The sequence below is a fragment of the Hemitrygon akajei genome, chromosome 6 (genome assembly GCF_048418815.1).
Source record: "Hemitrygon akajei chromosome 6, sHemAka1.3, whole genome shotgun sequence".
Lineage (NCBI taxonomy): Eukaryota > Metazoa > Chordata > Chondrichthyes > Myliobatiformes > Dasyatidae > Hemitrygon > Hemitrygon akajei.
Window position 1 is genome coordinate 38,240,963 of NC_133129.1, and position 21,659 is coordinate 38,262,621.

Here is a 21,659-nt window from a genome sequence, read left to right on the forward strand (position 1 = left end):
TGCACTATACTTGTGGGTGCAGTCTTGCTAAGCCCTGTATAATTGCTGCAAACAATCCTTACCATTGTAGTCAAATCTTCTACTAAAGGCCAACTTACCATTTGCCTTCTTAATCACCTACTGTAACTTAACTGCACATTGGTTTTAAGTACATACACACTCTGGTCCAGTGGTACATTAACACTAATGTTGGTACATTAACACTCACCATTTCAAAAATATTCCTTTTCAGTTACATACACCAAAATGGATGAGCTAGCAATTTTCCACAATACATTCCATCTGTCAATGTTTTACATATTCACTGTGTTCATTTCCCCTTAAAACCTCTTTACATCCTCCTCCCTGCTCACAATCTCGCCTCAGTTAGTCTCCCTTGAGTCTCTCCCCCTCCCACAAAAGAATAATGGTCTTAGGATGTCCCCAAGGCTTTGGCAACATTTATTCTTTTGCAAATACAAACACTGTTGTAATGCGTACAGGAACGTAAGCTATCTGTATAAAGTCCAACTGAATAGTAAGTGGAATAAATAACTAATCTGTTTACTATTCATAGTTTTGAGCAAGAAATATTTTGTGACACATTGAGAGAAATCTCCCTCTCACCTTCTCAGAACATAATCACCATCAGTTGATTTCTGACATTTCCTTGGCTCATGAGAACAGATTTTCAGTCTTTTACAAGACATAGTACCAATACTGGCAAGGTGCTAAATTACTTTATGTGCTAAAATCCAGGAACATAGCTTAATCACCCAAATTTCACAACAATTGATCTGAAGATAGAGGTAGGTAGATAATTAGTAGGCAAAGGGGTGAAGATTTACTGGGGTAAACAGTAATGTGACAAAGTTCAAGTTATTAACAGATTAGCCATAAACGTTACTGAATGACAGAGCAAGTTTGAGGAAACGAGTGGCCTACTCCTGCTTTAATACTTAGGTCCATCTGTTGGTATGTAGGCAGCAGGCAAGAAGGAGATGAGTTCAGTCCTGAAGGGATGATCAAAAATTTTTCTCTTTTCTGGGTCTTGAACTTGGTAACAAGGAACAAAATTATACCTGCATATCTTTAAATTAATGTACTAAGCCTTTGAAAGGGTAAAGCAATTTGCCCTTGTTATGATGAAAGCACAACTTTTGTTAGAGAAAAAGAGCACTGTCCTTTCTATGTGGTTGGCTCCGTGGCGAGAGGTGGGGGAAATCAGGTGTTACTTTCTCTCTGATGAAAATGCAAACTCTGTGCCATAATTTTAAACACAAAGAACAAACTAGTAAAGAGTTTCTCTCAACAAAGGAATGAGGACTTGTTTATGAGAACATAAAACATTAGAATGAGAGTCTCTTAATGGCAGAACAGTTTTAGTAGGAAACAACCAACTGACTTTCAGGAATTCCAGGTTTGATAATTAAAATTAATTATTTGAGATAGAATAAGAGATTTGATCACTCAGCTATTCAGAACATTCTGATGAAAGGTCATCAGCCTGAAATAAATTTAGATTCCATTTCCACAGATGCCATGTACCCGAGTACTTAATGCAAATTCTTCTTTATACTTCATTAAGAATGACTGACAAACTTAAACTGAAGTGAATCTGGTCAAAAATTAATTAAATAAAAAAAGGTGATGGAAGGGCTTGTTGGAATTCAACATCAAGCACAAGAGAGTTTAGAAATGTCACAGTAACATGGTCTTACAGAACATAAACAGGACCCTCGATCCACTGAGTCCATACCTGCTTCAAACATTTATTTTTACCAGTTGCATCTTATTTTTGCTTTATTCCCATCAATTCAGCTTCCACCATGTACACAGGCCAACTAACCCTACCAACTGGCATGCCTTGAGAGTATGGGGCCAAGCCAGAGCATCTGGAAGAAACTCAGGTGGTCACACGGAGAAGATGCAAACTCCGCACAGACAGCGTTGGTAGTCAAAACTGATCACTCAGCTTTAATACTTCCATCATTCTACCTCATTTAGTTAGTCTTCTATAAAAATGAGCAAAATCTCTGCAAAGGTAAATCTATTGCTCCCAGAAAACCAACAATACTGGTTCTTTAAAGACTATGACTCATTGTTCATAAGAGAAAAGGCCATAGCAAAACTGAACATTTAAGAACTATTTCTTATATACAAATACATTCTCCAAGCATATTTCCATAGCTAGAAGCAAATTATTTATCAACAAAGAAACCACAGCCAGGTTTTTTCCCTCTGATGGCCACTGCCCTCTTTATTGTGATAGTCAAGCAACATTCCAAAGCATTCAGTACAGGATGTCATATAATTTTGGAAATTTAACTATTAACTAGTGAACTAAGCATTTACCTCCAAATCTCAGATACAAATTAATAAGACAATTATTTGAATTAGCATTAAACATCCAAACATGAAAGGTCAGAGTAACACACACACACACACACAAAATGCTGGAGGAACTCAGCAAGTCATGCAGCATCTATGGAGAGGGATAAAGAGCCAACATTTCTGGCAGAGACCTTTCATCAGGACATTATGAAATTGAGCAGCTTTCTCAATACATAATAGAGGATAATGGTATATCAATATAATTGTATGTGGCCTTTTGTCAGTAGACTGTACTAATGGTAATGTGCTAAATGAATTCATTTATTCTTGATGTGAATCTGGACTACAAGCAGTTTAAACAGCTATAACTCAGTCAAAGCTGAAATTGTTTCTTTGGTAAAAGTTAACTAAATATTTACTCTAGAGTAAGAAAACAAATATCTTTTCCTGTCGGTCACCTTATGTACAAGACACTCCTGTGCCTAGCTTCATTTTATGAATATACAATCAATGTATCCAAGTTATCTTATATATTTATATTTATTGTGTTTTTAATTATCGTGTTCTTTGTCTATTGTCTTTTTTTTTGCTTGCTGCAACGGCTCCGGAGTAACAATTATTTCGTTTTCCTTTACACTTGTGTACTGGAAATGACATTAAACAATCTTGAATATCTTCACACATCTACTAACTACAAGTTCCAACATCTCGGGCAACAGCAAATAGTGGCATGCAGCGTTCGTGACAATTTTCCTTTGTCGCTGTATATTGCCTGCATCAAGCAACGACTCAGCCCGAGATCTGGGAATGATTTCAATAGAAAGGTTAACTGAACAATTGCTTACTTTCTGTCGGAGATTGCATATTTTAAAATGGACTTTAGCCATTTAGTGAAGTTTGCAGTGAGAAATAAAACAGATTTTGAGTTTTAGTTGACTGTTAATCAGGCGAAAACTGTCAAAGCCTTTTTTTCGTGGCTTAGTGCAATATTGCCGGATGGAACGAATACTGTACTATTGTCTCTACATATACCACAGGTTCACCTCAGGCTATAGCGAACAGTTGCACGAAACAAACACTGCAGCGATAATATCTATCAATTAGGAATGTCATCTTACGCACGCAGTCAAAACAAAATGAATCATAGAACCGAGACATCGGTCTAAGTTCATTAAACACGGTCGTATGTTTCTTATAGTTTTAAATTTTTGATGAGGTTTCACCTTACTCGGGGCAAGGTTGTTAATGTACAGTTGAACGTCTCAATGCTCCAAATGTTTGACTGGACGGTCAGTATTGTACATATATTTCGACGAAGTGCCCAGTACAAATTGTTCTTTGAACTCCTTATCGTCGAGAAGCATTCAACGGATATGTGGTAGTTTCGGCATTGATCGATGTTCGAGACCCTCGAAAAGGTGACGGGGTTTATGAACTACAGATATCAATTGTATTAAAACATCCCAGGATCAATGATAAATACCGAAGCATAAAGGGTGGCAGTTTTGTTATAATAGATGTATTACTGCCAGGACAAATGTTTCCACGATCCGGGTGCTTTTGAGCTTAATTATGTAGAATTTATCTTCCCTTCCCTCTCACCCCCTGTTATTTTCACCATCGAGGAGCAAGACTCGTTGTAATTTCTCCTTACCTTGATGGAGAAGAAGCGATAGACCACCAGCCGGACCAGGTTTAATTCGAGGATCTCCACAGCTGATGTCCCAAGCGCGGCAGCCCGAGTGTGTGCAGCATGTGAACCAGAGAGGCTGCAGTCTGTGTGGAGCCCAGATAAATCACACACCTGCTTCTCTAGTGGAGTCAGTCCAAATAAAGCAGTAATGTACATAAAAAGTGTCAGAGCAAGGGCTACACCCTCCTACTTGGTCAGCACTCCTAGACAACAGTCACACTGTTAAGGTAACATTACAGCCAAACGCTCTACTACCACACACAACACAGCCTGTGTTCCGTTGATAAATGAATTGTTCCTTCGCATTACAGATTATTTCCTTCTTTCTCCTCAAATTTTGTTCAGAAGCACCAATCATAAGCCTGATTTTTAAGCATTTGCTAGCATTGTGTAACACACGATTTCGAGACTTCTCAGCTCCCCTCCTCTACAGATGATTTTATTGCAGGAGAAAGCAGAATATTATTCCAATGCATTCCCATAACCAAAATGGCTGCTCCCTTTCAGCAAAGCTGCAGAAATCCCATTGGTTTATCATTGGCTTTTTGTAACCATGACAACAAGCAACAGAGAGATTTGCGCTGCAGGCATGGCAGATCATGTGCTGGTAAGAGGGAAGAATAGAATAGTAGATCTTCTGTCTCTTTTATACGCGCGCACACACACAAAAAAACTTTCAGTGAGGTTTATTCACGGTTTAAGCCAAGCTAAAATATTCACATCAGGAAGCTATTAATATGTGACAGTTCTGAAATCCCTCAGTCTCAAGACTGACTGAAATACTTTGCTGTTACTGATTATGTATACGGCTTTTAAAGCAATCGTGCATTAGTGGTGACGTTGCATTGTAGTTTATTATATCATAGCGTAGTTAAGGAAATTTTGCTAATATTTTACGTTAAAAGTAATTTGTTTCAAGGTGCGTCGATTGACCATGTGAATGTTTTGAAGCTGCCCAAATATTCTTTGACAAAACTGTTTAGAATTTACCCAAATATTTTAGCCAATTGTTCGAAATTTTTACATACACGTGTCTCAACTATAATTTCATAGAATTATTTTAACTGTTTATGGAACCACTGCAGGACCCTTTACTCTCTCACAGCCAACGAGGTAGATTGGTTGATTTAGAGGGAAGGAGTCTTTCGCTGAACAAAGGCTCCCCCCCCCCCCCCATACTGTGAGTTCACTCAGGAATTAGTATTCGAACAATAGATGCACACGCCCGTCTCTTAAACAATTTTCATAGCAATGCCAATGGATTGTTATTGTAAAACTGCATAAGGCTTCCTCCCATGCTGTTCATATACCCTACTTTACACTGAATTTTAAAACAGGGTTACCCAATCATGTTTAAGTAGTTGACAGAAATAAGATATTCAATTTTCAAGCACAGAAATTATGTAATTCATCTCCAAAGCGTTTTGGATCAAGGCCTAATTTTGTGTAATTTATAAGTAATTATTGGTCAATTTGAAAACTGCCTCTTTGACAAACTAATAAATATCAAATATTTATTCACATCAAAAAGCTAGATTCCAGTTTAGATATTTATAGAATGCCCTATATAACACAATAAATTGAATTGGAATAGGAATCTTCTTGAGATTGAACGAGTGGTGATGTTGCAGGGTCTAGGTTTGTGATACATTTCTTTTGGGTCCCTGCCCATGTTGGGATTGTAGGAAACCAGATGGCAGACATTCTACTCCAGCAATCACTTAAAATTAATGATATAAATGTGATGCCTTTGCATAAAAGGAAGGTGAAAGCCAAAATTAAAAAGTCTATTTGGTCATTGCAGCAACAAAGTTGCAATAAGTAAATGAAAAACTGGCATTTATATTAAAAAAAAATTCTGAGGATGGTGGGAACTTAACTGGGAGATCAGTATAAAAGGAGGAAAGAAGTTATACTTAGACTTTTATGTCTTAGACATACTAAATTGAATAATTTCTTGTTCAGAATTAATTTGCTGGACACTCCTTTCGAAGAAGTGGGCTTGTCAAGAAATGGTACAGCATATATTGCTTGAATGCAGTTGGTAACGAGGTGCAAAGGAATCACCTAATTGCTAAATTGTGATCTTTAAGACAGACAGAGTTTAACATAGAACATTTGTTAAGATATCACTGCCATCGTAATGTATTTAAGTGTGTATTTCACTTTCTGAGAAGCATTAGACTTTTGATATTATTTGAGTTTTTTTATTGGGAGGTGGGAAAATAGTGGGTGTACTTCCTGTCTCTTTGCTCCACACTCCAACTCAGCAAGTGGCAGTAATGCTGTTTATGTTGGTCTGCCAACCACCATTAAACCACCATTTACAAGAAGAACAAGGAATAGAATGAGTAGATATTTCACTGACATCCTCTGCAACATAATGTATTTAACAACATAATGTATATACTAAAGGAAAGCTCTCCAATTTTTCTACCAAAACTCAAGTATTTTTAAATTAATGCTTTACTAACAGTCAACTAACTATTGCAGAAGTATTCTAGTTTTGGTGGACTAGGATATGAAATCCACTGAAAGCCAGGTTCAACCCTGACTCTTTACTGAGCTTCAACATTCCTTAAAGTATGTTTGTGTTATTATCAATGCCAACATTTGGTGGCCAACTCAAGTAGAGACAGTGGGCTTCCTTCCTGACCAACAATATTCTGGGAGAAGGGTTCTCAGTTCTCAAAAGGTTCCAAAATAAAATCCATAAGACTGACAAATTCAGAATAGCTACTCTAGTTATGGTCTTGTTGCTTCTTCACTAGGCAGGGCATATGCATGGATGCAAGACATATTTAGATGGAACACTCTTAGTTTCATAGTTGGTCAACAATTGCTATATACAGTACAAGGGTTGATTTGTTAAGTGATTGAATTGTGGCTACATGTCACGTCATTGCCAGCTGTGAGGAGCCATCTATTTTCAGCCTATTCCCCTGGACTCCTGTAAAAATATTTTTCTCATATACTCAATCCTTCACTGACTATTTCGATTTTACTTACAAGAGGAAATTTCCTAATAATTCCGATCACAGGCTAAAGATTTTATCCTTCTGCTTTCATTCTTTTAATTTTCACATTAAATTCATGCTCCCTTTATCAGTCAGTTCAACATTATATATCTCTATATATTCCATCTAACTGTGAATATAGTTAGATATACCTGTACCTCAGTCAGGTCACTTCTCAGCTTTCTTTAACTCAAATTGCTCTAACCCAATTTCTCCAGTGCAGCATTGAAGCTGAAATCCCTCATTCAAGGAACTAATCTAGTTACCTTAGCAGTACCCTATCCTTTACAACTTTCATCAGGAGTGGTGATCAAAACTGGATCACTACTTAAGTTGTGGCCTAGCCAGCATTTTATATAGCTTCAAAAAACACCCTCAATTGAAGCCAGCATGGGATATGTTTTATTTACCATTCTGCCAGCATGTCCTCATGCTTTCAAAGAATTGTGCACCTACTGTACATACATAGACTTTTATAAAGATCTAAACAAAACTATTTGATGAAAGTTGATGGAACCAGTTGATGGAAGAACATTGAAGATTACAGTAGAGACATAAGAGACTGGAGATATTGGAGTCTGGAGGAACAAACAATCTGCTGATTATGGAATAGAGAAGAGTACAACAAAAGAACAGGCCCTTTAGCCCACAACATCTCTGCTGACCATGAAACCAAATGAAAATAATTCCACCCCCTGCACATGATCCATATTCCAGTTTGTACATGCTCATGTGCCTTTCTAAAATGCCTCTTAAACATTACTGTGCCTTCAATAATTTTACAAATTTCTATTGGGTCTCCCCTCTGGATGCTCCAGAGAAAACAATCCAAGAAGCTTCAAAGAGTAGATAATATCCATTGGTTTAGAGATAAGCTTTCAAAGCAGGCCTGTTATTGTAATCTTTTTATCTTTTGTCTCTATGTACCAAGTATGGTGGCAAAACATGCTACCTGCATAGAGGCCTGGGTTAATCAGAGAGAACTTGAATTCAAATAATGTTATATTCATCTGAAAATGTTTCAGATGTCCTTTGGGAATATTTCATTCTGATTTAGCGTAATTAACCTGGAAAGTCTGTGAAGCGATGTGCGCACTTTGTTGCTTACACAGGACTTCTGTGTGCTGCCACTGAAAGGACTCAAGCACCTTCACTCCATCTACAACATGCTGGTTTTCCCATTGGCCAACCATTTTAATTCCGCTCCCCATTCCCCTATTATAATATCTTCTCAGATTTGCAAGTGGCTTGCACTACCTAGCAGAGAGGGTTTCAAGATTTGAAGAAGGTGCTTGCTCTGTCAAGATCAACAGGCAGGATTTCCCAGTGGTCACCCATTTCAACTCTACACCCCATTCCCATTCAGAAGTGTCAGTCCATGGGCTTCCGCCACTGTCATGATGAGACCACTCTCAAATTAAATGAGTAACACCTCGTATTCTGTCAGGGTAGCCTCCTTACCATCTCCCACTCAACACATTCTTATTCTAGTTTCTTCCCATCCTGATGAAGGGTCTTAGCCCAAACTGTCGACTACTTACTCATCTCCATTGATGCTGCCTGACACTACAGATAAAGATGTCATACAGTCAATCGTAGGATTAAATAATTTCTCCTCCCCTCCTTTTTGCAAATTCTTACCAGTGTATTGCTATACTACACTGTGAAGAATAGGTTAAATGTAAAATTATAAGCCATTTTCCACAAATCTTCTACTTGGGCTGAGGTTGCCACTGTTACAGTTTGCAATGCTGAAGTTACATTTAACTTAAAAACAGATTCACACTCAATGAACAGTATTACATGCTGTTTTGTAGTGTCAGCAGTATTAAAAGAATGTAGCACGTGGTAGCCTGCTTACATACATTTGCAACTGTTTAGAATTGATTTTAGATGTAGTAATAGCAAAACTATTGGTGCCATCCTGGTGAACCACTGACTCTCACAGACCAATACGCTTCTAATGGACTCCTTATGGGATGTACCTCAGCCAAAGATAAATGAAAAACCCCAACTGACTATTCTCTTTTTTTGACCATCAGCCATACTAAATCCTGCAGGATGCAGGAGGTAATCTCACTCTTAAATTGTAAGCTGAAATATATTTTCTTGAACATTTCTATTGCACAACTTCCAATGATATAACATTAAATCCATGCTCATTAATACAGCATCTCCACACTCACCTAAAAGAATTCAGTCTGGCTTCAATTTAATAGAAGCTGTATCTGACAATGAAACCATATTAATTGGATTGAAACCAAATTCAATATGAACCTTCAGCCATTTGGAAATATTCTGTATTTTCATTTTCACCTTTTCAGTCTTAGTTAAGCGCCATTTATTAGCATTAAGAATTCAGCTGTTGCAATTTATCTGCACAGGCATGTGAAAAATCCATACCAAATAGTGTGTTTAACTCACCAAAGAATGAAGCAGAGCCAACAGTATAATTCAAGATCAATCATAAAATCACCCAGAGGAGGTAGAGGCCTCAGATGCATTATCTGCACTATACCAGTGCAATTTCAATTAGATTTGTTAGCCAATGTCATCAGGAACACATACCACCTGCTGATACTTTTAATACCCAGATGGAAGTACATTTTTCCAGGGAATTCACAAGCCCAAGTAACATGAGAAGAGCCTGGATAACTATGGAAATCAGCCTCCCCACCAGGGTCACAGCTTCCCAAAATGGGTTCAGAATTTGGCCCCAGCCAATTCAATACCATAAGAAGGACAAGGCTGAAATGCCTCTGGAACAATGGAAGGGCCAGTTACTGAAAGGATGTCACACCTACCAATCAGAGCTGTCTGACTCTATTATGCACAAAATAAAATCTACATTATTACAAATTGAAAACCGGACATGTTTATTGACCAGTCAACTGTGTGATAGTTGAAAGTGTCGAAGTTGAACAGTGGACTGAGAAAGAAGCATTGATAACAGAATGGCCATGGAGGGTAGTGTACAATGACATGTATAATTGTAGAATTTTGTTTTGTAACACAAGGGCGAGATTTCAATGGAAGAACACGGACCCTACTTCTTCCTACAAAATAGTCTTATTGATTTTTGTGGCTTTTGGATTTTAAGACAGTTCATAAATACTGTAATGCATGAACAATTGTACTATGAGCAAGAGCAACGTACCAAAATTATGTTTATTTACAGTACAAGTACAAAGTATTAATCAGGTTTAATAAATAGAGACATTCAAAAATGTCTGTTTGTTAATAGAAATAGAAACTACTTACTCCTGAATGCTGTTCCGGTATTTGCTTCGATTTCTTTTGTTTAACATCCATGTTATAAATTATAAATTGTATTTTTTAGCCTCTGAAACCATGTCATCTAGCACCAACAATCATTCCATGGTCAAAGTCACATAGATCATATTTCTTCCTAATCTGATGTTTGGGCTGAATGACAACTGAACCTCATGACCATATCTGAATGCACTTATGCATTAATTTGCTGCCACATGATTGGCTGATAAGATATTTGCATTAATGAGAAAGTGCACAGGTGGACCAAAAAAAGTTATTTGTTTATTTTTTAATTTATTGAGACACAACATGGAATAGGCCCTTCCGGTACTTAAATGGCCACTGAGTGTATAATCCAATAGAAAAAGATGAAAAAAAGTAATTGTTAAAGACATTGTGAACGATTTCATTTTGCAGAAAGTCATTTTTGATCAGTGAAATGTACATAAAGATTAGATGGTTTCTTACTATCTGACCTTGCTTGACTTGTGTTTAATATGCTGAAGTTTTTGTTCCTGTGGTTATGGTGATAATTTCTGGCAGTCTCATACCTGAATTGAAGAGAAGTTTTAAACAGATGCTACACCAACTCTTGAACCTCTGTGCTCCAGAATGCTCTGAAGTTGCCAGGAACCATAAGCATTCATTCTAGGAGAGCTTGTTTGCTATTTCTGTCTGTATTGAGTTAATGCACTGGGAATCTGGGAAATTCTTGATTCTGGCTTCCTTGAGGAAGTTGCGGAAGGAAGTCCTTCTGGCATTGGCATCACAAAAGAGGAAATGGATTTCCTGTGAAAGCTAATCGTCTGATGCCTTGCGTCTCTTGTTATAATTAACTTTTCAGACCTAAACAACTCTATTGACTCCAAAATAAATTCTCCCAAGTCTTACCACCATTCTCCCTGCTGTAATTGGTTTGATAGACTTACATAATGGAATAATTAAAAAATTATGCCTCTGGAAGGCTTTTGTATTATCCAAATTGCTTTTTAATGGCACAAGAGACCATTCAGCCCATCAGTTTTATGGCAGCTCCCAACAAACAATCCCCTTTCCTCCTCATTTCCGTGTAATCTATACTCTCCCACTTGACTCTCAAATCCCCTTTGACACATTTTGACACTGATCGAGTGTAGGGGTAACTTTACAATTCAGCATATCTCTGCGAAGTTGGAGGAAATCAGTGCACCTGGGGGAAACCCATACGTTCATAGGGGGAACATTAAGCTACACCCAGCCTGTACGCAAAGACACGATTAAACTGGAATAGCTACTTGCAGCTGTATTACCAATGGAATCAGAGAGCAGAAACTATTGCTGAGTTGTGGTCCTGAAACCAGATTAACTTCCAGTCCTTAAACAATGTAAGTAATAGAAAAACATATGAATTTTAAAATTGCCATTTTAAAGAAGGATGTATTGGTTCTGGAGTAATGGATCTGAATTTCACATGCAAGTTTAAAACGTCAAAGTTACACAATACACCCAGAATTCAAGTAAATATGCCTCCGTGTGTAGAATTGATAGGAGAATGACAGCTTTTAACAAAGTCCCTTATGGCAGGCTGATCAAGAAGATTAATGCACATAGAATCCATGGAGACTTGGTTGATTGATTGATTCAAAATTGGCTTGCCTATAGAAGAAAAGGGTAGCAGTAGAATGGTGTTATTTTGACTGGAGATCTGTGACCAGTGGCATTCCGCAGGGTTCGGTGCTGGAAACTCCTGCTTGGGATACACATAAGTGATCTGGACAAAAATGTGGGTGGGCTGATTAGAACATTTACAGATGAAACAAAAATTGACCAAGCTGTGGTAGTGAGGAAGGTAGTCAAGTGATTCCGAAGCCTGGAGATCAGTTGGACACAAGGGCAGAGGTTAATTGTAAGAGAAAAGTTTTCAGTGAATGGCAGGACCCCTAAGAGCATTGATATACAGAGTGATCTTAAAGTGCAAGTACATAGCGTCCTGAGAATGGCAACACTACTTCTACAGATGCACATTGGAGAGTATCCTAACTCATTGCAGCACAGTCTAGCATGGAAACACCAATGCTCAGGAACTGATAAGGCTACAAATAATGGTGGATACAGCCCCATCCATCACTGGCAAAGCCTTCCCCACTATTTAGCACATTTACATGGACTGCTGCCAAGAGTAAAGCAGTGTCCATTATCAAAGGCCCCACCATTCAAGACATGCCTCTTCTTGATGCTATCATCAGGCAGAAAGCTTAGAAGCTTTAGGTCCCACACTACCAGGTTCAGGATCAGTAACAAACCAACAACCACCAGGCTCCCGAACCAATGTGGACAGCTTCAATCACCACTACTCTGAACTGATTCTACGACCTACAGACTCAATTTCAAGACTCATTGCAACACCTGTTGTCAATATTATTCTTCTTATTTGCACAGCTTGTCTTCTTTTGCAAATTGATTATTAGTCTTTGTCTATTTATCTATAGTTTTTCATAAATTATATTGCATTTCTTCTGGTTTTCCCTGTAGATGCCGGCAAGAAAATGAATCTCAAGGCAGTAAGTACTGTATATGGTAACATACATGTACTTTGTTAATAAATTTACTTTGAACTTGAACACAAATAGATAGAGTTTAAAGGCTTACAACATATTTGCCTTCATTGGTCAGGCTGTTAAGTATAAAAGTCAGAAGCTCATGTGACATCAATAAAAAACAATGGTTAGGCCTCATTTCTGCTCACTGCATTACAGGACGGATGTGGAGACATTGAAGAGGGTTCAGAAAAATGTTGTATCAGAGGCTAAGGGGCAACCTGACAGAGCATATAATATTGTGAGAGGTATAGATGGGGGGGGAGACAGAGTCTTTTTACCAGGAAAAAAATGTCAAATATTAGATGACATAGCTTTGTGTGAGAGAGGGGAGGCAAGTTTCTCTTCTCCATAGACAGGGTGGTAGTGCTAGGGTATGTGGTGAAAGCAGATAAGATAGGCAATGTTTAAAAGGCACCTGAACAGCAGGAAATTGAGAGATATAAACTACATACAGTTGAAATTGGCACCATAGACATCACGGGCTCGAGGGCCTGTCCGTCATGCTTTATGGTCTATGTTCTACAGAGGACCAAATTAGCTGTTAAAGAAATGGCATATTTAAACTAGAATTACACCAGCTAAGTTTGCAGAGGCAAAGACTTCCCCCTGCATTCTCAGTCCTGATTCAGGATCGCAGCCTGAAGTTAATTGCACTTTTGCCTCTACAGAAGCTGATTTTACTTGCTGAGTTCTTTCAGGAGATTGCTTTTCTTTTGCTCCAAATCTCCCCCATCTACAGTATCTTCCTTCATCAGTGCATGTATATTACACATACATAGACAGTGGGGGGGTTCTCCGACCACTTTCATACACTGTCCCTTAATTTCGTGGTACAGGGTAACACATCACGCAGCATCCACGCAAACAAGATTTCACACGTTTGGCGGGGCTGAAGACTGCTTCCCTTGATTAACACCACCGGCCGAACCTGAGGATTTCCAGCATCTGCACATTTTCCCTTGTTACTTTAAACTTTCCTGAATCATTTTGGTTAACTCTGTGTTTGCACCCTCTCCAAAGCCTTCGAAGCTTCTGCCTGATATAAATGCAGGTGAACCATGAAGCAAATGGATGGCTGAGGAAAGTGGACTGTGAGATTATTTTGGATTGCCCAGCTCTTAAAAAGCACAGTTTTGTGATTTCATGACCAGAATATGTGATCACAATTGGTATTCATCAGCTCCTTACTGAAAATGAATATATATGGATAACTGATAGAAAGCTAATTTGGCTGAATTATGGTGGGCCTCAATCAATCAACTAAGAAAAGACCTCTTCTATTTGGAAATGTCCAACAAGCTAGTAATAGTGAACATGAAACTACAAATAGTAAAAAACATCCAGTTCATAAACATCCTTAGAAAAGGAAATCTATCTTCCTCACTGGGCAAAATGGGGCTTTCGACTCCCCCCCACCTCACCCCGAACATTCTGGTTGATCTTATTGACTCTGAAATAGCTCAAAAGGTCACTCCTTTGTACAAACTACTCAAAACATAATCACCACAAGGACAGCGCCACATTTACAAGGGCGATTAATGAAGGGCATTTTTCCCTTGGCTTGTTTGCATTCTCCGCATGCCATGAACGAACATATATTTAGAAAAACAAGCAAAGCACTAGAGAGACAAACTGTGAATAATTTACAGATAAAATCATAAAATACAAACATGCAGGGCCAAAACAGGCTCTTTCAGCCCACTTCATCTATGCCAACAATGTGGCCTCTACTCCAATACTTATTTGCCTATGTTAGGCATATATCTCTCTAGGTCTTTCCTATCTAAGTAAATACTTGTCCAAACACCTTTTAAATATTGTAATTGTATACATATTGCTGTATTTTTGCACAACTTAATATAATTTATATATATTTCTTATTTTAATTTATAGTTTTTTTATTATGTATTACACTGTGCTGCTGCCACAAAACATGACATGTGCCACTATCTCCTCTGGCAACTCATTCCAGGCATTCACCTCCTTCTATGTGGAAAACTTTAGCCCTCAGGTCTTCTTTGAGCTTTTCCCATCTCATCTTAAACTGTAAGGTGCATTTCTACAATATCTGACACAGTGGTACTACTTGCCTGAAAGGTCTCTCGTGTAAACTGCTTCATTTTCACAGTTACACAATGAGACACCAGCACGGTGTGAATGGGGGGAGTTGGCTCACTACGAGGGAGACAGGAACAGCTGAACCAGGGGTGTTTAGAGGCTTGGATGGGGGAGCGGGAGGTTTGTTACTATGCTGAAGGAAATCTCTTCCTGATTACTACAGTTTCATTTGATTCCCCACACCCAGTCCCAGGTAAAAGGTACAAATAAAAGACATGCCTATTACAGCTACTTTGATCTAGTTTGAAAAGGGAACTAATCACACACCTAGAAGACACATAAGCAAAGACAACAAATGATGCAGGCCCTTTTTCTGCAACCCACATGGTGCCAGTTGCATTCAAGGCACCGTGATAAAAACAGAGAAAAGAAACTTAAACTACCCTTATCTGCACCTTAACTGCCTCATTATAATTTCACCCATTCAAGTTCCACCATCTCCTTCCTCCACCTTCTCTACTACCTAACACTATATTGTTTTCCCCTGTAATCATCGTTGCCTAGTAGCCACCCTTTGATTTGCCAAAACAAATATAGGAAATGCTGGAAACATTCAGCAGGTCTTCTTCAGAACTGAGAGTGTGTGTTTCAGGGCAGAAATATGGATAGATACTGCCTGACCAGCTGTGTGTTTCCAACATTTTTTGTTTTTATGTTAAAGCAAAGGATGGCTACTGGGCAGTAAAGGCATGGCTAATGGCTCCACTGAGGCCACGCACACAAGCTCTATCATGTGAACTAAGATGGCTTGCCAAATCTGAATTGGCAGGTTATTGACGCCATTACAATGTCTTTTCAGATTTACGAAAGCCAAGTACGACTCAGCAGAGAGGGTTTTAAGATTTCTGATAGTTTGCTATAAATTGTGCAACCTTGACCAGCCATTCCAACATATTACACAAAGAACAGCAAACAATATATAAAGTTTTGCCATATTGAATACTGTACAGTCGCAAACTAATCATCCATTATCTTAACCTACAATGTGCCTCTACCCACCCTAGTGCTCCGATGAATTGCTATCAGTAGCCTATTGCGCTAGTCAAGCTGCCCTGGCTTCAGTCAACACGTCTTCAGTAGCACTGGGAGATTCAATCTTTCTTTGTGCATTCCTTGTACTTATAGTCTTAAATTATTTTCTTCTGAACGTCAGAGCTCTGGCTGACTTACTTTCATCATCATTTGCCATGAGTGAGGTGCTAGTAGAATGGAAGGTAGCAAATTTTAAAACGACAGCAAAGAAAAACTGCTAAGTATAGACAGTAAGTCTAACATCTGTGGTATAAATCGTTCGTTTATTATGTGCTGTGTCATATGACGCGAGTGATCATGGTCTTTCCGTGACCATGATTGTACTTGGCAATGCAGTATACAATTTACTGGAAGAGATACTGAGAGATACAATATACATAGATCTAGTAAGGCAGGGGCCAATTAATCAGCATGGCTTTGTGTCTGGGAGATCATTCTTAGAAACTTGATTGACATTTCTGATGATGTGACCAGAAAGTTGATGACAGCAAGCCAGTAGACGTGATTATATTGACCAGTAAGGCCTTTGATAAGGTTCTACATGGTTGGCTGATCCAGAAAACTAGATCGCATGGAATCCAAGGAAAGCTCTCTAATTGGACACACAATTGGCTTGATGGCAGAAAGCAGACCATGATGGTGCAACACACAGAAAATGCTGAAGGAAATCAGCAGGCCAGGCAGCATCCATGAAAAAGAGTACAGTTGACCAAGACCCTTCAGCAGAACTAGAGAAAAAAAGCTGAGGAGTAGGTTTAAAAGGTGGGGGGGGTGGGGAGGGAGAAACACAAGGTGATGAGTGAAACCGGAAGGAGAAGGAGTGAATTAAAGAGCTGGGAAGTTGATTGGTGAAAGAGATACAGGGCTGGAGAAGGGGGAACCTAATAGGAGAGGACAAAAGGCCAAGGATGAAAGAAAAGGGGAGAGGAGCACCAGAGGGAGGCAATGGGCAGGCAAAGAGGTAAGATGAGAGAGGGAAAAGTGGATGGGGAATGATGAAGTGGCGGGCTGGGGGTCGTTACCGAAAGTTTGAGAAATTGATGTTCATGTCATCATGTTGGAGGCTACCCAAACCAATCAACCTCACACCCCTCCCCATTTCACCTATCACCTTGAGTTTCTTCCTTCCCCCCCCCCCCTCCACCTTTTAAATCTATTCATCTTTTTTTCTCCAGTCCTGCTGAAGGGTCTCAGCCCAAAACGTTGACTGCATTAATTTCCATTGGTGCTGCCTGGCCTGCTGAGTCCCTCCAGCATTTTGTGTGTGTTGCTTGGATTTTTAATGTCTGCAGACTTTCTCTTGTTTGTGAGGATGTGAGTTTCTCAGACTGGAATGATGCGCACGATTAGTGGTGGGCCTTAGTGTTCCTTATTATTTATATAAATTATTTTGCTAAGAAAGTACAGGTATAGTTAGTAAGATTAGAGTTGACACTAAAATAGGTACCATAGAAGACAATGAAAGAGGTTTTCATAAATTACAGGGGTATCTTGATCAGCTGGGAATGTGGGCCATGGAATGGCAAATGAATTTGAATTCGCATAGTGTGAGGCTTTGTGCTTTAGGAAAGACACATCTAGGAAGTACTTTCATAATGAATGAAAGTGTTTTACAACAAAGGGACCTTGGAATACAATTACATGGTTCACTTAAGGTGGAGTCACAGGGTGGTGAAGGCTTTTGATATGTTGGCCTTCGCAAGTCAGGGCATTAAGTGAAAAAATTGAGAGCTTAAGATAAAGTTGTACAGGACACTCGTGAGGCCACACTCAAAGTACTGTGTTTAGTTTTGGTTGCCCTGCTTTAGGAAAGATGTTATTAAACTGGAAAGAGTACAGAAAGGTTTTACAAGGATGCTGGCAGGACTTGATGATCTTGAGTTATAGGGAGAGATTGGACGGGCTAGGACTTTGCTCCTTAGAAAGTAGGAGACTAAGAGGAGATCTTATAGAGGTGCATAAAGTCATAATGGGCATGGATAGGGTGTATGCACTCAGTCTTCCACCACCTCCCCACTCCCATCCAGAGCAAGAACTAGAAGCCATAAGCTTAGGGCAGGGGGCCCAAACTTTTTAATGTTATGGACCCCTACCATTAACCGAGGGGTCCATGGACCCCAGGTCGGGGACCCCTGGTTTACGGTGACAGGTAAAAATTTAATAAAAGCAAGGGGCAACTTTATTCTATGCACAAAGGGTGGTGTCTATATGGAATCAGCTGCCAGAAACATGTAAACAATAATTTTTAAAGGACACTTGGATACTTTTTAAAAGTTTAGAAGCCAAATGGTGGTAAATAGAACAAGCATGAATGTGACATCTTCGTCAGCATAGATCAGTTGAGCTGACTCTATTGAAAGGTAAATGATGAAAATCTAGCTTTTCTAGAGAGTCTTTCCTGGTCTTGGGATACCCCCCCCCCCCCCATGTTTTAGTGTCAATTTGAAAGATCTGTGGTGTACGAAATATCACAGTAAATCAGACACAGCAAGCTCCGGTGTCTGGTAAAGATCAGAAGTATTTGTTTTTGGTATTAGTTGAGGGATAAATAATGACCAGGATACAAAGCAATAAATTAGTAACATCGCCGAGGTTAATTTCATATTTTCTGTCACAACTTCCTTTTGCGTAAATTCTGTTTTAAACAGGATACATTTTAATTTTCCAGTTCCTTTTAATAAAATTGTTAAAACAACCCGGAGAGAAGATGGAGCCTTAGCTGAAATTCTGTTCGGTGGTGAGGACTTGACTAATTGAGTGGGTGTGCTTGGAATTTGTACTGCTGCTCATCTTACTGTATTATTTGGCATACATTACTTAAAAGAGTACTGACACTCTTATACAAGTTGACAATTTCTGGGGAGAAGTCCAAAATATTTGTAAATATCCCAATCAATGTGAGTTCACTCAGTCAGAACAGTCCCAATGCTTCTCCTAATCTTGTTCCCATTTCATCTACAATAACTTTATCTATCTCCCAATGTTGCTAATTATGAGTGAGTGTTCCAGATGAAAGATCTTAGCCCAAGTCATCAACTATTTATTCCACTCCATAGATCCTGCTTGCCCTGCTGAGTTTCTCCAGGATGCTGTGATATTGCTGTACTAAATAAGTTCATCATGCTAGTCAGAGCAGGAATAGGATGATAGTACAGATGAATAAATGGCTGAGGAACTGGTGCAGGGGGCAGGGTTTAAAATTTCTGGATCATTGGGATCTCTTCTGGATAAGACATGACCTGCACAAAAAGGACAGGTTACAGCTGAACTCAAGGAGGACCAATATCCTTGGCAAGTTTGCTAGAACAGGGTTTAAGCTAATTTGGCCGGGGGATAGGAACCACACTGATATGACTGAGGATGGGGCAGTTGGTATACAAGCAGATGCAGTGTGTAGCGAGACTGTGAGGATCGACAGGTAGATGATAGGGGGAAATTGTAGTCAGTGGAATGAGATGAAGTGCAATATAGGAGCAAAATCAAATGAATACAGGACTGAAAATACTATATCTGATTGCATGCTGTACATACAATTTGATAGATGATCCTGTAGTACAGTTAGAAATTGGCAAATATGATGTTGTGAGCATCACTGAGTTGCAGTTGAAAGTCGGGAGTTTAACAACCAAGAATACACATTGTACCAAAAGAACAGGCAGGTAGGCAGAGGAGGTGAGGTAGCTGTGTTGTTAAAAAAAACACCTCAAATCTTTAAGGGTGAAAAAGGATGAAAGATGTCGGATCCTTTTGGATAGAGTTAAGAAATTACAAGGATAAAAAGATCCTGATGGGAGTTATATACAGCCCTCCAAATAGTAGCCAGGGTATGGGATACAAGTTACAATGAGAGATATTGCAGAAAAGGCATGTAAAAAGGGCAGTATTATGACAGGCATGGGGATTTCAATATGCGGGTAGACTGAGAAAATTAGGTTGGTGCTAGAACCCAAGAGATGGAATTTATAGAATGCTCATAACATGACTTCATGGAGCAGCTTGTAGTTGAGCTGATGCATCGTCAATAACTCTCGGAGAAGGGAGGTGAACGATAGGCTTTTATTAGCAGCAGAACAGTGCACGGCATCTCGGAGACTGAGGGGGGAGCAGTGCCTCCAATCACCTTTATACAGGGGTCTGTGGGAGGAGCCATAGGAGCAGTCAGCAGAGGGGTGTGTCCAGACAGGTATACATAGTTTACCACATTCACCCTCCCCCCCCCCCCTTTGTTTTAAAAGAGAGTCCCCACAGGGCGAAGTTTCTTACAAGTATATTTACAGGTTAAGTCTATCAGGTGGTCGAGTCTGTCGCTGCGATCTACGTAGCTCCGGCTGTGATTGTACGAGTGCCGGTGGTGATTGCACCGGTGACGGTGGTTGTGCTGGCTCTGGTCTGACTTGAGGTTCCAGCCCGTTAGGCGTCAGTAATCCCTCATGTGTGTGCATGGCACCTGGTATGGGAGTGTCGTGAGGAGTCTGTGTAGGTCTTGGTGTGCGCAGTGTCAGGTGGGTATACACCTCGGTGGGTACAGGGTTCATAGTCACCGTGGAGTGTTCGGGGTAGTGGTCTGCTGCTCCTGCAGGCGCCAGTTCACGGACGGAGACCGTGTCCTCCCGCCCATCAGGTAAGACCACGTAGGCATACTAGGGGTTTGCATGTAGAAGGTGAACCCTCTCAACCAACGGGGAGTATTTATTGCTCCTCGCATATTTCTGGAGCAGCACTGGCCCTGGGGACGTCAGCCAAGCTGGTAGGGTGGTCCCAGTGGCAGACTTCCTGGGAAAAGAAAAGAGTCGCTCATGAAGGGTGGCATTGGTGGACGTGCATAGCAGGGAGTGGATGGAGTGGAGTGCCTTGGGGAGGACCTCCTGCCAGCGAGAGACCGGCAATCCCTTTGACCTAAGGGCTAAGAGTGTGGCCTTCCACACAGTGGCATTCTCCCTCTCCACCTGTCCATTCCCCCAGGGATTATAGCTCGTGGTCCTACTAGTAGCAATGCCCCTAGCCAGCAGGTACTGGCGCAGCTCGGCACTCATAAATGAGGACCCTCTATCACTGTGGATATAGCAGGGATATCCGAACAGAGTGAAGAGCTGGCGCAGGGCTTTTATGACGGACGTGGCAGTGGTATCGGGGCAGGGGATGGAAAAGGGGAACCGCGAGTACTCGTCGATTATGTTGAGAAAGTAGACACTGCGGTCGGTGGAGGGAAGGGGGCCTTTAAAGTCGACACTCAGTCGCTCAAAGGGGCGGGTAGCCTTGATAAGTTGTGCCTTTTCAAGACGGTAGAAGTGCGGTTTGCACTCAGTGCAGACTTGACAGTCCCTGGTCGTCATCCTGATTTCCTCAAGGGAGTAAGGCAGGTTCCAGGCTTTCACAAAATGGTAAAGTCGGGTGACCCCTGGGTGGCAAAGATCTGCATGGAGGGCGTATAGCCGGTCGAGCTGCGTGCTGGCACACACTCCCCGGGATAGGGCATCAGGGGGCTCATTGAACCTTCCAGGCCGGTACAGGATATCATAGTTGTAGGTGGAGAGTTCTATTCTCCACCTCAAAATTTTATCATTTTTGATTTTGCCCCGCTGTTGGTTGCTAAACATGAATGCAACTGAGCGCTGGTCGGTCAGCAAGGTGAAC

General features: G+C 40.2%; 1 protein-coding gene and 1 long non-coding RNA gene across 3 annotated transcripts in view; one reads left to right on the forward strand and one right to left on the reverse strand.

Annotated features, from left to right (window-relative positions):
- sorbs2b (sorbin and SH3 domain containing 2b) overlaps window positions 1–21,659 on the reverse strand; it is a 452,225-nt gene that overhangs the window by 273,423 nt on the left and 157,143 nt on the right. The window contains exon 1 of one of the 2 annotated variants that reach the window (XM_073048157.1): window positions 3,968–4,600. The exons of the other annotated variant lie outside the window; for it this stretch is intronic. The gene's annotated coding sequence lies outside the window, so the exon portion shown is untranslated. Of the gene's footprint in view, window positions 1–3,967; window positions 4,601–21,659 lie in introns of those variants that run through there. 2 annotated transcript variants of the gene reach the window in all.
- The window catches only part of LOC140728977 (uncharacterized), a 43,247-nt gene continuing 26,163 nt past the window's right edge, over window positions 4,576–21,659 (forward strand). Inside the window, exons 1-2 of the long non-coding RNA XR_012099227.1 lie at window positions 4,576–4,613; window positions 12,808–12,836. This is a non-coding gene — a long non-coding RNA (uncharacterized lncRNA). The remainder of the gene's footprint in view (window positions 4,614–12,807; window positions 12,837–21,659) is intronic.